Below are 14,093 nucleotides of genomic sequence, written 5' to 3' on the forward strand. Positions count from 1 at the left end.
GCATAATGCACAGTTCATTGCTGGGACCAGGGCCGACAGTATCTGTGTGATAAACCGACAGTTGTTCGTTTACAGTAGTACACGATAAACACACGAGGCGCAGCAGGTGATACCTGGGACACGTGCGGCGGCGCACGGCTGTCGGTTTCACGCTGTGAGTCTCTCGGCTGTGAGCGATTACAGTCCTTTTATTATTTGTCTTGATGGAGACGAGGAACGCGTGGGGGGATGTAGTCGGTAATCTGTAGGAGAAAAAGAGCGTGGGAGAGGGAGATACAAAGCGAGAGAGAGTAAGAGATAAACCACGGAGAGCGCTCTGTAGGCCTACAGACATCCTCTCCTGCGATCTGAAGGGCTGAAGCGCCGCATTTATTCAACGCACTTCACCGTTTACAAACACAATATGGTAACTTGACATTTCAGGCCTGTCGAGTGGGACGGGCAAGCTCATAAATGTTACAGGGAATATGTGCAGGCGTATGATAGCAGATTATGTTATGTTATTACAAAACTTTCGATTTCAATCTAAAGAAAACAATGGACTGAACTGTTGTGAGAGGAGTGGATTCGTTGCAGTTATAATGAGATGATCCCTCTGTTGCAAAACAGCCAATCAAATAAACGAGATGCGGTTAACCACAATTCAAATGGAAAAGATGACACTATACTATTCAATGCCACGGACCCTAAACGTGTGCTAACATGTGATTAGTGGGATCGAGACATGAACACACATTTTCTTGCCCATCATGTTATTGTATCATCACACAGACAATTAGCAAACCAGCAATATGCTGGTAAAGTTTCGATCAGAGGAGTGGGAGTCCCCTTGAGCAATAATGTGCAAATGAGCCGGGGTTGTTGTGGTGAAGAGGCTAAAAATAGCAGGCCGTTCGCGTGTACACAACCGTGTTTGCAGCCAGAATTGGATACATTTGGCAGCCTTTGTGATCCAGAGGCAGGAGGTAGAATGAGCGACAGAGGCAGCAGTGAGAAAGAAAGAGAAACAGAGAGAGAGTCTATTTAAAGCACAAGGCTCAAGAACTCCCACTCCTCCACACTGGCGCACCAAACCCTCGCCTACGCAAGCTCCAGGGAGAGTTTTTTTTAAACACCACCCGTGTTCCAACTCCCCACTGACCAACCCCCGGTAGGAATGTGATATTTAGAGGCAGTGGGGGGTGGCCTCATGCAATAGCATGGACACCACGGTGCAGTGCCACTACCTGATCCATATCTTGTAAACACCGGACGTTAGCAGTCCGGCGCACTGCCCCGGGCAGCGCTAACATAATTACGTTTGATTGCATAAAACATGGCTCTGCCCAGTAATGTGATTGATCTAATATTTTACTTTTTAGGTTCATTCTGGAGACTAGGGGACTAAACAGCAGCATGACGTGCCAAGAATCCCAAGCCGTTAGGCTCTTTGGCTACTCTGTTTCAACAATGTGACAGAACCGAAAGGAACAGGTGGCAACAATGATTTCCGGCATATGTCACCGTAATAGCCCGCACACACCCACAAGGATCTGCAGCGAGTTGAGATGTTGGGAACATAAGCTGACATCACATCGAGAGTATGACTGATGCCTGTTCAGTGGGGCTGTCCCCTAATGCGAATCTCAGTGGCTAACTAATAGGCCAGGATTCTACTCTGGGAAGATTATACCACCTCACCCCTCCGATGAAAGCCAGTGAGCTGTTATTGTGCACGTTGGTGGGAGTAGGCCGTTCAAATAAACTATCAGAGGAAGTACACAGCTTGCTCAGTAACACGGTTCCGTAGGGACTAGTCAGTCCTGACATGAAGCACCAGACGAGTATGGATTCGCTTGTCTTCCCCCTCTCCACCGCTTCTCTCTAAGAGGGGAGCAACCTGCCCACGCAGCTGGACTCCACCACTGTAATAATAAACATCCACAGCAATTGTCACTACTTCGGCCGAAACAAAATCATGGCCAAAGTTCATAGCCTTGTGAGAGCTGTGTACTGATCTCGCGAGGTCACATCCGGTTTCTCTTTGCATATCAGTATGAACTCCAGCCTGTTGAATCGGTCTGAAAATGATAGGATGGTTCAGCTCATGATGAAGCAAGGAGAACTTTAGTTTGCAAGAATTTCAAAATCGACGGTGACCCCTGAAGAAAGAGTAGCAATCAAAGTTGCAATCAAAATGGTATGAATCTGATACGGACCGAATAAATACAGAATAAAGAAATGTGCACGGGAGGCGTTGGTGTTGTTTCACACACTGTCCCAGTTTCCCAGCCAGTTTTCCTCAGTTAGCCCTGCCCCGACAAGTCTCATTACGCGTTCTCTGAAACCACAAGTAACAAGGGAAATAAAGCACACGCAAACAAAGCCATGACAGAGGCCTGACGGCGCTCTGCTTCTGTGGGCTGATTAATGCAGCCCGGGCTGTGAGTCAGAGGCGTTGAGGAGGCGTAGAGTGGGGAGAGGTTGAACCCGGTCCTGGTGTGGCTCTTTATACAGACCGGGGGGGCAGGAGACTCTGCTGCTATGGGGGGGCTGTGGGCGGCGGAGAATCACGAAGCAGTTAAAACAATGGAGTGGTAGCACAGACTATATGACAATGCCGAGGTCACCAAACCCCCATCGCACTCGTCTCGTCCCGTCCGTCAGGGCAACCTCTCCCGGAGTAATGAGAGATATTTTGAATACCCGTTGTCATGACAATGCCAATTTAGTGATAGCGCGTACATGCAAGGGAAACTGAGTGCTCCAGGCCGGTTGCCACGGCAGTGTTTTTTGTTTCCAGAATTGTGTTCACGTAGTTTACTGGTTGAGCTGAAACTGAACCTAGTCATGTGACCTCAGGAAGATGGATCCAGAACTCCTACCCTAGTCATGTGACCTCCTACAGAGGATGGACTCAGGACTCCTACCCTAGTCATGTGACCTCCTACAGAGGATGGACTCAGGACTCCTACCATAGTCATGTGACCTCCTACAGAGGATGGACTCAGGACTCCTACCCTAGTCATGTGACCTCCTACAGAGGATGGAATCAGAACTCCTAGCCTAGTCATGTGACCTCTTATCCTTGTCATACCTCAATAGCCTCTTACAGGAGGAACTGGGCGAGTAAAATAGCAATCATTGGAAGACACCTGCAGAAATTACATGAATTTCGTCTGTGTGCACTGGACAAAACACACACCGGTACTGCATGGTGTGTATGTTCCAGCCCCAAGTGTAATGCCTTCCACAGCAGCTGTCTCCCCCATCCCATCAGCTCCGTCTCACCCCACCAAGCATCTCCTATTGTTTTTCAATAGTAATTCAAATAGTATGCAGACAACTACCTTATGTGAACTAAGCTGCATGAACTGTTGTACGTACAGGGGTTGACTTCAGGATTGAGGCTGTTCTGAGGTATGATGAGATGTTTAATCTGATCATATCTAACCCTTTTAATGGGGAACATTTTAAATGGGTTCCCCTTTGTTGATAAACAAGGGAACTTTTTGTAGATAAAATAAGAATTATGTTAAGATATATACTTCTCATTCAAAAATATGACTAATAATGAATAATGCTTGTTGTTTTTGGTCAACGCTTCACTTTATATTCATCTGTGATATCTGTGTTGAGTGACAAACTTGGGCACACAGCTCTCTCCCTTCCAGAAGTAAGCAAAACCCAGGTCAGATATATTTGAGGAAAACCTGACGCGTAGGAATTGACTGCTGCCATCACTGAAGGGAAGTGTATCTCAAACAGCTTTGTTCCTCAAATGGGGGTGCTAGTACCCCTATTGGGACCTCAGGCTACTGCTGGCCTCACTCATGATAGCATTGTTTTATTGAGATGATCTTATTAAGTTATTGCAATTACATGCTATCAAATGTCATCGATTATTTGTTGCAAAAGTATGTTAAATTGTTGGTTATTTTCTGGTTAGTACTGTTTATTAACAGCAAGGAAGTCCAGCATTCAAACCCAACTTATGTCCTTATTATTCAGAAGGAGTCCATTCTCTGCCTGTGTTCATGCGGGCTTCCTTGGGTTTCCTCTTCCTCCTCAAAGTGTTATAAGGAACAGGTTTCATCTATATTTAAAGAGACCATTTCCCAAAATAAACCTCCCCACATTCAAACTATGTCCAAACGACTATCCAACGAATCCACCAAGCAATCACAACTTGATTACCAGTGGATGTACACGAGTCGCACAGTTCCCTGGCTCCAGCTCTATCAGAGAGCTCTATCAGAGTCAGCCTCAGCTGGGTACCTCCAAAGTGGGCCCTGTGCGTGGGTGCCATCGGTCAGGATGAACGACACTTCGACTGCATTCATCTGTAAATCCATTTAGAGTTAGGGGGAGAACGCATGCGACGCCCAGGCCCCGGATTACTGGGAATCCAGTAGAGGAGAATCCATGAAGTCTTCTGCTGGGGCTTTTGGGGACAGGAAGATGAACAGGAGAGCCAGAGAGCTGCAGCAGCCTGATTCCAATTATCATGCATCGAAGTGTGCTGGGGAACGCTCTGTCACTCCGCTGGCTGTCCCTGCTTCTCCCTTCCGTTTCTCGTCAAGGTAATGACTAAATAACTGGAATATAATCAATCCACATCCAACCAAGTGTATTGTTTTCCTCCAAGATTAGGAGGTAAGAGCATCATGTGGCTCGCAATGTGCAGGTTCTTTTGTATTGCTTGTACTGTTGATTGGTAGCATGAAACCAAATACAGTGGTTAAAAAGCAAAGATTGCACAGAGAGAGAGAGCTGTTCCATTTTGTAGAATCAGAGAGATATGCCATTTAACTATCGTATCAATCAGTAACTCCTCAATTAAAATGTTGTGATGTCAATGGATCAGCAAATCTATGTGTCATCAATAAATCCATCAGTGTTTCTATCCATCCATCCTGATTGAAGAGTCATGCAATGTATCCATTATTCCTCATCTTTTATTCAGACATGTCATGTTGTTGGTAATCCTGTTGAACAGGATCCAGACTAGTGATAACGAATCCTCCACCTTCCTTCCACTAGCCTTGTTTCCATAGTGATGCTCTCTCCTCCAACCACATCTTTCATCATTTCAGAAAATGCATCAAGCAGGAAAAAAAAGACTTAATTTCAGCAATGCCGCGTTTATGGGTTTCCTACATGATAATATCAAGGTTATACATTATACCACTCAGGGGGCTGTTGTAGATTAAGTGGAGTGTGGTGTTGGAATCTAGACAGACTATTCTAGGATTACTCAACATCTTCAACATTGGAACAACTTTTTGGCTGGAGAAGAAATCCAAAGGGGCCGTACACAGACAGCTCGTACATGACAACGGGGAAGCCCGAAGCCCCACTTAGGGCGTTATGTACCCTGTAAAAGAGGAGTCGCTGCTCCTGTAAGCAACCTGGAGGTACAGGTAAACAAAGACACAGCAGCCTCACGTCGTGACCAGCACTCCTCGTGGATTTACACTAGCTCGTCAAACCTCGGTTTCTTTTGCTTTCGGATCTATCAACGGATGGGTTGAGGAATCAATCAATCATTCAAAACACCACTCAAACCGAGAGTCAGCAGATCAATCATGGTGCTTAGATCAGGCACGTAAAAAAATCGAAATATTAAAAATAAATTGTCACGTAATAACAACGCTACATATTAACATCCAGGTGTAAAACACACCACAGCTGTCAAAGCAAACATCCCTTTCCCTTATGTGTCGGTCAATCACACCCTCTTAAAAATTAACAAAATAAATAGATTTCTCCTCTTATCATTTACATATGCATGTCAGCAGAAGAGCATGGTACTCACTCAGAGCCGACCAGTGCCTCCACCAAGCTCATTAGAATGGGCACCTCCTTGTCCTGTGAGCCCGATCATGTGGGGTCTCCTTCGGAAGCCACCAGCCAGGACGAGAGCTTTGCTGGTTCATCAAATTTGTGGATGGCATCCTAACTGAGTGCGGGGTGGGAGGAGTGAGAGAGTGGAGAGAGAACGGCAGAGAACGAGAGAGAGAGAGAGAGAGAGAGAGAGAGAGAGAGAGAGAGAGAGAGAGAGAGAGAGAGAGAGTGAGAGAGAGAGAGAGAGAGAGAGAGAGAGAGAGAGAGAGAGAGAGAGAGAGAGAGAGAGAGAGAGAGAGAGAGAGGGAGAGACGAAGAAACACAATGAGAGAAGAGAGAAATATACACTATGGCAGGGGCGAGAGCTGCGAGCAGTGTGAGTGAACGGAGATATGGAGAGATGGAGAGAGAGAGAGAGAGAGAGAGAGAGAGAGAGAGAGAGAGAGGGAGAGCGGAAGAGAGAGGGAGAGGAGGGAGAGAGAGGGAAAGGAGGGAGAGAGAGGGAGAAGGAGGGTGAGCAGAGAAACTGCGTCGTAGAGTAATGCAGCAGTCCACTGAAAGCACGACCCCATCGACAGGCAAGCAACGTCTCCCTCTCTCTCTGACATACAAACACACACACGCACACATGCACCCGCACACACACACTCCTCTCCTACCCACACAACTCTTTTCTCCCTCTCTCCGTTCTGCAGCAGATCTGATCATATCAGAAACACATCTCAACTCACCGTCCAACAAGTCAACTCTCAAAAACAAAACCCCGCTTCTGTGTTTTCCATGTTGATATGTTGTCTATAACCAGTGAGCCTTAACAGTCAGTGTATAAGTGCTACGGTAATGTAGTTATTAGCAGGACTAGGATGTTGACGTCATCGTTTTATGTGCAAAGAAATTTCTGAAGATTGCAGTTGTCATGAGCTAACCTGACTGCAAATGACAATATAATGACACATTAGCGTCAGTGTAAGGAAGTTAAAGTGCCTTTAACTTTTTATAGCTAAATCTACCACTGGCCCCCACTGCCTTTCACTGCCAATCCATTTCAACAGCTGGAAATGTAAGATTCCAACCTGTGGATGATTTATTAACAAACCACAGGTGGCCAAACACAGAGGAGGACACCAATTAATTTGTAGGTTCCAAACAGATCAATCAGTGATTCTAGTCTGAAATGCAATTTGATTAACTTAAATCCAGCTGACCATGTGTGGGTCCCTCTAAACTATAGACCACCAAGTGTTAGTGTCCTCAAACTACAGACCATCAAGTGTTAGTCTCCTTAAATGCAGACCATCAAGTTAAGTCCCTCTATACTAGATAGATCTAGACTCTATAGATCCTCAAATGTGTGTCCCTCTAAACTACAGTTCATGAAGTCTGAGTCCATTTAAAGTACAGATCAACAAGTAAAGGTCCATATAAGCTAAAGATTATCAACTGTGCGTACATTTAAACTACAGATCACCAGAAGTGTGGGACTCTCTAACCTAGAGACCACCATTTATATAATAGCAGGACCAGACAGAGTTTATAACACACAGTCTGGGCTGGATTCGGCCTTGTACAGGGGTCATTGTAAGGAGAGCAGACGTCACATGTTCTAGGTTGGCCTGTGGTGCCTCAATATCAGCAAAAGCGAATTGACGCCTTATTTGACCAGATTCCCACATCACACATACACAAAAATACACACACTCATGCCCACACCAAGAAATGCACATGCATGCACGCACACACAGACACAGACACAGAAGCACACACACACACACACACACACACAAATAAATATATCACACTGGCACAGAGAAAGCACTGACAGGAGCAGATGGCAAAACATATTCTGGCAAGGCAGCACTCACACATAAGGTGCAGGTGCAATACCGTACAGTGAATGACCGGGACAGCAGCCCACAGCAAAGGGTCCAAACTTCCACAATGTATAATGCTCAGTGTGGTGAAGAATTCTAATGGCACGCCTTGGAATTCGAACAGGGCACCAAATCACTGCTGCTAAAACTGTCACCCTGCATTGATTAATAAATTAGGCTTGGTATTTTGGGACTTATATTATCCATTTGGTCAGCGTTGCCAGAAACCTTTAAAAATCATCACAATGCAGACAGACAAGAAAAGGTCAGGACAATCTGCACTATTAAAATGCTGCATATATATCTCCCAGGGAATTCTCTGAAACTTCCACTTCTGAATCTGCAGTCCTGCAAATTCTTCTTATATAACTTCAGAACTCAATGTCGAGGATTACCAGTAAAGGTTTTTGGGTAAAGAAACTTGTGAAGGATTATAAATAGAGCTCACTCCTCGCTAGTGGAATTACATAATGCAGCGCGTTGCCAGGGGGATGTGATCGATAGAAACACAGCTGTAGCTTTAGCTGTGTCAAAGCAAGCCGCTTTAGCTGTGTCAAAGCAAACCTCTGGATCCGCAAACAATATGATGTCTGATTGTGAGGTGTTTCACCTGGGTGAAAAGTGGCCTTCTGTTATTGTGGGCAATTTCCCTATAGTGTAAATAACACAGCATTATATAATGCAGCTCTGAGAAACAAGTTCTTAAACTCTCAGGTGTCGGTACAGGGGTTCACAAAACAAACGGACATATTTAACATGTTCGTTAACATGAGTGGTAAAAGAGGGGTTTTAGTTGCTTTTTTATTCAAGACTATTAATACAGAACTGGTCGAATGTTTTGCTGTGTGAGGAACGGTGGGAGAGAGTCGCAGGGGCATTCTGCTGATGTATCCTAGCAACAAGGTATTGTAATGTAAGGCCCATCGTCGCTTGAAATCGCAGGAAAGGAAGGAATCCACAATGAATTATGAAATTATAGATTAAAAAAATGGGTTAGTGTTTTCAATTAAAAATGTGTCTTGCTATTCGTTAGCAGTGAGTCTGACAAGACACTAACTCAGTGGAAGACAGAGACTGGTCTCCTTCATCTGGTGCCCTGTAGTCCAGTCCATCAGTGGTCTGACCCAGGGAAAATTACAACTGGTAACTAGAAAATGCATTTCCTGCAGAAAGTGCGGTGAGTGCTGTAGTACAAAGTGAGGTTGAAAATATTTTTTAATAAAGCCACATAGATTAAGGCATAAAGAAAATGAAATGGCTTAAATCAAGTGAAGGGATTTGAACGGAGTTCAGAAGTCTAAATGGAGTAAACAAATGTAAAAGGAATTGATCTGAAGAATCTGAAATAGCCGAAATTGTATGTACTCACCTTATGCACATTTTTCCAGCCTAACGTTATTAACAATTGCAGACTAGCGGTTCAGTTGCATAGCAGTGAGTCAACCCTCGTCTAGCTGAGAGGGAAGGCAGTATGAGGATGATACACGGTTTAAATTAGATGTTATGCAACAGTGATTATCAATTGAAAATTGCCCAATCTGGCAACGCTGCCTGAACGTCTTAAAAAGTACTCCAATTGAGCGAGTTCAATTGGAGCGAGATTGACCAAGTTACAAAGTCTGACGTAGTAAGTGTCAGAAAATTGACTTCCACTGTAAAAAATTGTATTCTAAAGTAGAATATCTTAAAAAGTAGTAAATATTAAAAGATCTGAAAGGAAGCGCACGATTCCAAGCTAATATTAACATTTTAAAATTGGAATGGAGTCTCTAGGTGAAAAATTGTGGAAGGAAATATGTCCCAACGTTTGTAGAGAATAAGAAAGAAAGAAAGAAAGAAAGAAAGAAAGAAAGAAAGAAAGAAAGAAAGAAAGAAAGAAAGAAAGAAAGAAAGAAAGAAAGAAAGAAAGAAAGAAAGAAAGAAAGAACAAACGAACGAACGAACGAACGAACGAACAAACGAACGAACGAACGAACGAACGAACGAACGAACGAAGGAACGAACGAAAGACAGAAAGAAAGAAGGAAAGAATAAAAAAAAAGTTGAACGCTGCATGCAGTACTCACCCAACCATAGTTGAGTGCTGCATGCAGCGATCACCTCATTATTCATGGTATTATATGATCACTAAGGTCCTCCAAATAACATATACCATTATATACTTATCGTGTGTTCCAAAATCCTCGAAAGCCAGACTTCCGAGTCGAAAGCAAGAACATGCAATGCATAAATTGGTGACCGGAATAAAGTACCAATATAATCAAGTGTGCAAGAGCATTTAAAATCGACATTAAAATGACCTACATTGCACAAATCCTAAAAAATAAATCTCTTCACGGGCGCAGCCATTTGATTACGTCATCACTGCTCTCGGCGTACTCTCAGATTTTCGAAAGATGAAGACAAAAAGGGGGCGTGCCTTCGAGAAATTCGGCAAGAAAGCTGGGAGATCTTCGACTTTCGACTCGGAAGTCTGGCGTTCAAGGATTCAGGAACACACCATTAGTGGCAGTGGCGGTGGTGTCAATAGAGGGCGCTAGGACGACGCCCCTCCGGGAAATATTCACTCGAATATATCTGCCAACTATGAATCAAATATTATCAACACGAAATAAATCAATAAAACTACATTGCGTTTATCCTCGTTTAATTGTGTGATAGGCCGTACCTGCCACTGGCAGCAACAATCAAATGCGTGAATGTCAATGATTTCGGCTAGGCTAGTTATTGGCCATTCGTAATTTATAGCCCTCCTCCAAGTCTGGGGCGCCGGTTACGTTGAAGTCAATATAAGCTTTCAAACTTTTTGCTGTCTATCAAGCAGAGACAGCTTTTCATTGGCGCAAGAAAATTCACCCTCGGGTCACAACAGTGTGCGCCCCAGGCCAATGTTATCAATTTTATTTTTGTTATCACCACATGATTGGACGATTCAGCGAATCAATCAACCCCCGCCTATGGCTGCGCCCCACCAACATTTTTGACCATCAGCCGCCACTGCTTAGTGGATCGCTGTGCTATTTTATTGAAGGGGCCCTGCCCTGTCATGGCCTCTTTTACTGTTTATTGTTTAATTAGTTTGATCTCATATAATTGATTTACAACAATAAAGGGTTGTCGAGCACATTCTTTTTTCTCCTACTTTTATTACAACCCCTATGTGAAACACTCAGTTGCTGAGAATTTTGAGGCAGTTATATGGCTATGTGAAGGCTCTGCCTTTGGTGAAGCATACAATGGAGATATCCCTTCAGTACGAAGAAGACATCTTCTAACTTTGATAATTTGTTAGCAAATTCGTTTTTTCTCAAATTCTGTAAAAGTCAAACTGCAGCCTATACCGTAAGTCGAAAACTCTTAGAATTTTCAGGTAGGTTACCAATAACCCCCACTATATCGCCACCCAAAGGTGGCGATATTGTAAAATAAATCATGAATTAGGCTTATTTCTCCTCACCAGATGATCTGGACTCAAAATTCTTTCAGTATATTAAACTCTAGAATTTATAAATACCTGGTCTTCTGCTCTAAAAATGTTTACTTTTCCCACAATTTCATAGAAAAGCCAAACGTCCACAGTCTCAACCCATTTTGCCTATACGACCATTTTGTTATTGTATAACTACCATACGGCTATCATTAGTTGGATACCATCAACAGTGCAAATTTTCAGATCTGTACTCTTTTAAGAAAGCCCTTAATTCTCTTGTGAAATGTGTGCTTGGAGTTTTCTTGATGTTGTGTGGTTATCCATCGACATTTTCACTATTGTAGTTCAGGATTGTCACTGGCTCAATGGGATAATGCCGTGTACTGTGATCCTTAGGTTGAGAATTTCGAATCCTGAACATGACAATCTGTCATTGCCACTCATTTAATAAACAACATTGAACAGCACCTGAAATTTACCAGGCAATCAACATTCCGGCTCATTAGTTTCCAAGAATCTGTCTGCCAAGACATAGTTTGGTATTAAGGGAAACTTCTTCGTTAACCATTTTTCCTTCATAATTAACATATTTATATTGCTTCTGTTAGTGTTCTTGACTACAAATGTTTAATTTCCCCAGAATTTCAAAGATCTTTCAGGTATATGCTTTAAAGAAAGCCCTTGATTCACTTGAGAAATGTGTGCTTGGAGTTTTCTTGATGTTGTGTGCTTATCAATAGACATTTTGACCACGTGAATGAGGCTGCAGTTCAGGTACTTGTCTCTCCTTAAATATTACAATTATGTTGTATTTATATATCTTCCATTAGTGTGTTCTTGACTTTTAATTTTGCTCGGACCCCGTTAATCACCGCTTGCGGTTATATTTATTATTATTATTGTTATTATTATAATTATTAGGGTGTGCCTTCACATAAAACCATCATATATGACTTGTTATGAATGCACCTTAGGTATCATCTAGCCCCAAAACTAAATTTTTCTTTATCAAAGTCAATCATTGAATCTTCAGCACACACAAATAATTTGTCTTCATAGTGTTTTCCATGGAAACCAGGATGCATATCAGCACACACAGGGACACCTTAAAAGTGCAGTATGTAAAAGAAGGGGCATCTCGCCAATGGATCTGTTATAATAATTGTAAGATAATTTAGAGAGGTTGATTGTATAATATCGTTGAATCATAATCACTATCTTACTTATAAAATAGACATAGTTTAAAGACTTAATAACTAAATACAATTCATAAATCAACCAAGGAACCTCCTCAGTTGACCCTCCGGCAGATATTTCCTATCTTACATATATGACAAATGTCTTTAAAGAATCAGTTATACCCTGTTTAGATGTAGATATTCTCGAGCAGTGTAGCACAAACTCTAAGTGGAAAATTTGGCAAATAAATGGTATGTTGTGGTATCAATACCACAAATACAGGCATAACATATCCTCATAAAGAACAAAGATTGGGGTAAAGATAACCCAAAAGTCCATAGGCCGTCCCATACTAACACCATTTTACCCAGACCGTTTCACTTAAATACACAGAAGCTTTGAGCTTCAAGAATGTATCATCGACGCAATCAACAAAGATATAACTTTAGGACATGAGGCAGGAGGGTAATAGTTATAAAGAACTTGTTTGGGATTAGATTGACTGGTTCGATTCAATACATTACTGAAGAGGTACCACTGCCCTCTCCTGGCCTAAACACAGAAGTAACGCCGTTTTCTGCTCGATACCAATACTACTTTGTATAAATTAGGGGCGGTTGAAGGAAAAATATTGCAGACTCGGTTCGGTTGCAGCGAGTAGACCCTCGCCTTGCTGAGAGGGAAGGCAGTATGATGATGATACACGGTTTAAATTAGATGTTATGCAACAGTGATTATCAGCTATTGTCAGAGAAGGTAACAGTTGATTGGCAACTCGTGATACTGCACTAATAATAATCATGATAATCAGATTATTGAACCTCATTTAGTGATAATTTATCAAATATGTATTCGGAAAATCTAACGAAATATTTTCTACTAGGCCTATAGGTTTATAACAATTTATTTGAATGTTGTAGGCCTATTAGCTAAAGATCATCATTTTATCAATGGGCCTACAAACAATTAGATTACAATAAATGTAATTCATTTGGGATTATGTCAAATGTAGTCCCACAGAACATATTTTCGATTATTATCTTAAATCCGATGGCAGACGGGCTCACATCTGGGTGAAGGGGAGTTTCTCCTTATAATAATAAGGAGAAAATGGAGAAAGGAGAAAAATAATTCCGACCTCTCATGTGGCTTGAGGGGGGATGCGTGAGCGTGAAGTAATTGGATAACACAAGCGTGGCCTGCAGTAGTAAAATATAAAAAAAATAAAGTTTCAAAGTTTCAAATCCACACCATGTTGACTGACTACTGTAGAAATATGCTTATAAAATCCCCTTCAGTTATCCTCGTTATCTACGAGATCTCAGGTGTTATAGGAGCTGTATAACAGGAGTTATTGTATGTCCACCCGCACACATGCAGCAACCCGGATACTAAAGTCACAATGCGTAGGACTTCTCGAACACACCAGTAGGCCTACCCCTTCCAGTTATTAGGCAGAAGAACTTAAAGTTCAGTGTAAAATAACATCAATCATACTGTTCTCTAAAAAAGTGTTGCCAGAATCATGGCAACCCTGGCTGCAGCCGCGAACCAACTCGCCACGGCTGGGTGGGTGGGCCGTGGGGGGACTGATTTGGGGATGGTTGATGGTAAGATACCAGAATGGTAGTGGTAAAGGGAGGTTTTTTTTGGTTTTGTAGGTTCAACATTTTGCTCTTATCTGCTCTCTCGTTAAAACTCTTGATTCTTACAGAAGCATTTACTTCGATAGCAGAATATTTCAGTTGACTTTGCTTCAGGATATATAGGATTAGCCCACGAATCTA

General features: G+C 42.5%; 1 protein-coding gene across 2 annotated transcripts in view; it reads right to left on the minus strand.

The window, feature by feature from the left end:
• citb (citron rho-interacting serine/threonine kinase b) overlaps positions 1-5,983 on the minus strand; it is a 63,242-nt gene extending 57,259 nt beyond the window's left edge. For both annotated transcript variants that reach the window (XM_030358019.1, XM_030358018.1), the window contains exons 1-2: positions 5,798-5,983; positions 114-242 (exon numbers count right to left, since the gene is read on the minus strand). The gene's annotated coding sequence lies outside the window, so the exon portion shown is untranslated. The remainder of the gene's footprint in view (positions 1-113; positions 243-5,797) is intronic.
• Positions 5,984-14,093: the final 8,110 nt, after the last annotated feature.

This window comes from Gadus morhua, chromosome 6 (genome assembly GCF_902167405.1).
Source record: "Gadus morhua chromosome 6, gadMor3.0, whole genome shotgun sequence".
Classification (NCBI taxonomy): domain Eukaryota; kingdom Metazoa; phylum Chordata; class Actinopteri; order Gadiformes; family Gadidae; genus Gadus; species Gadus morhua.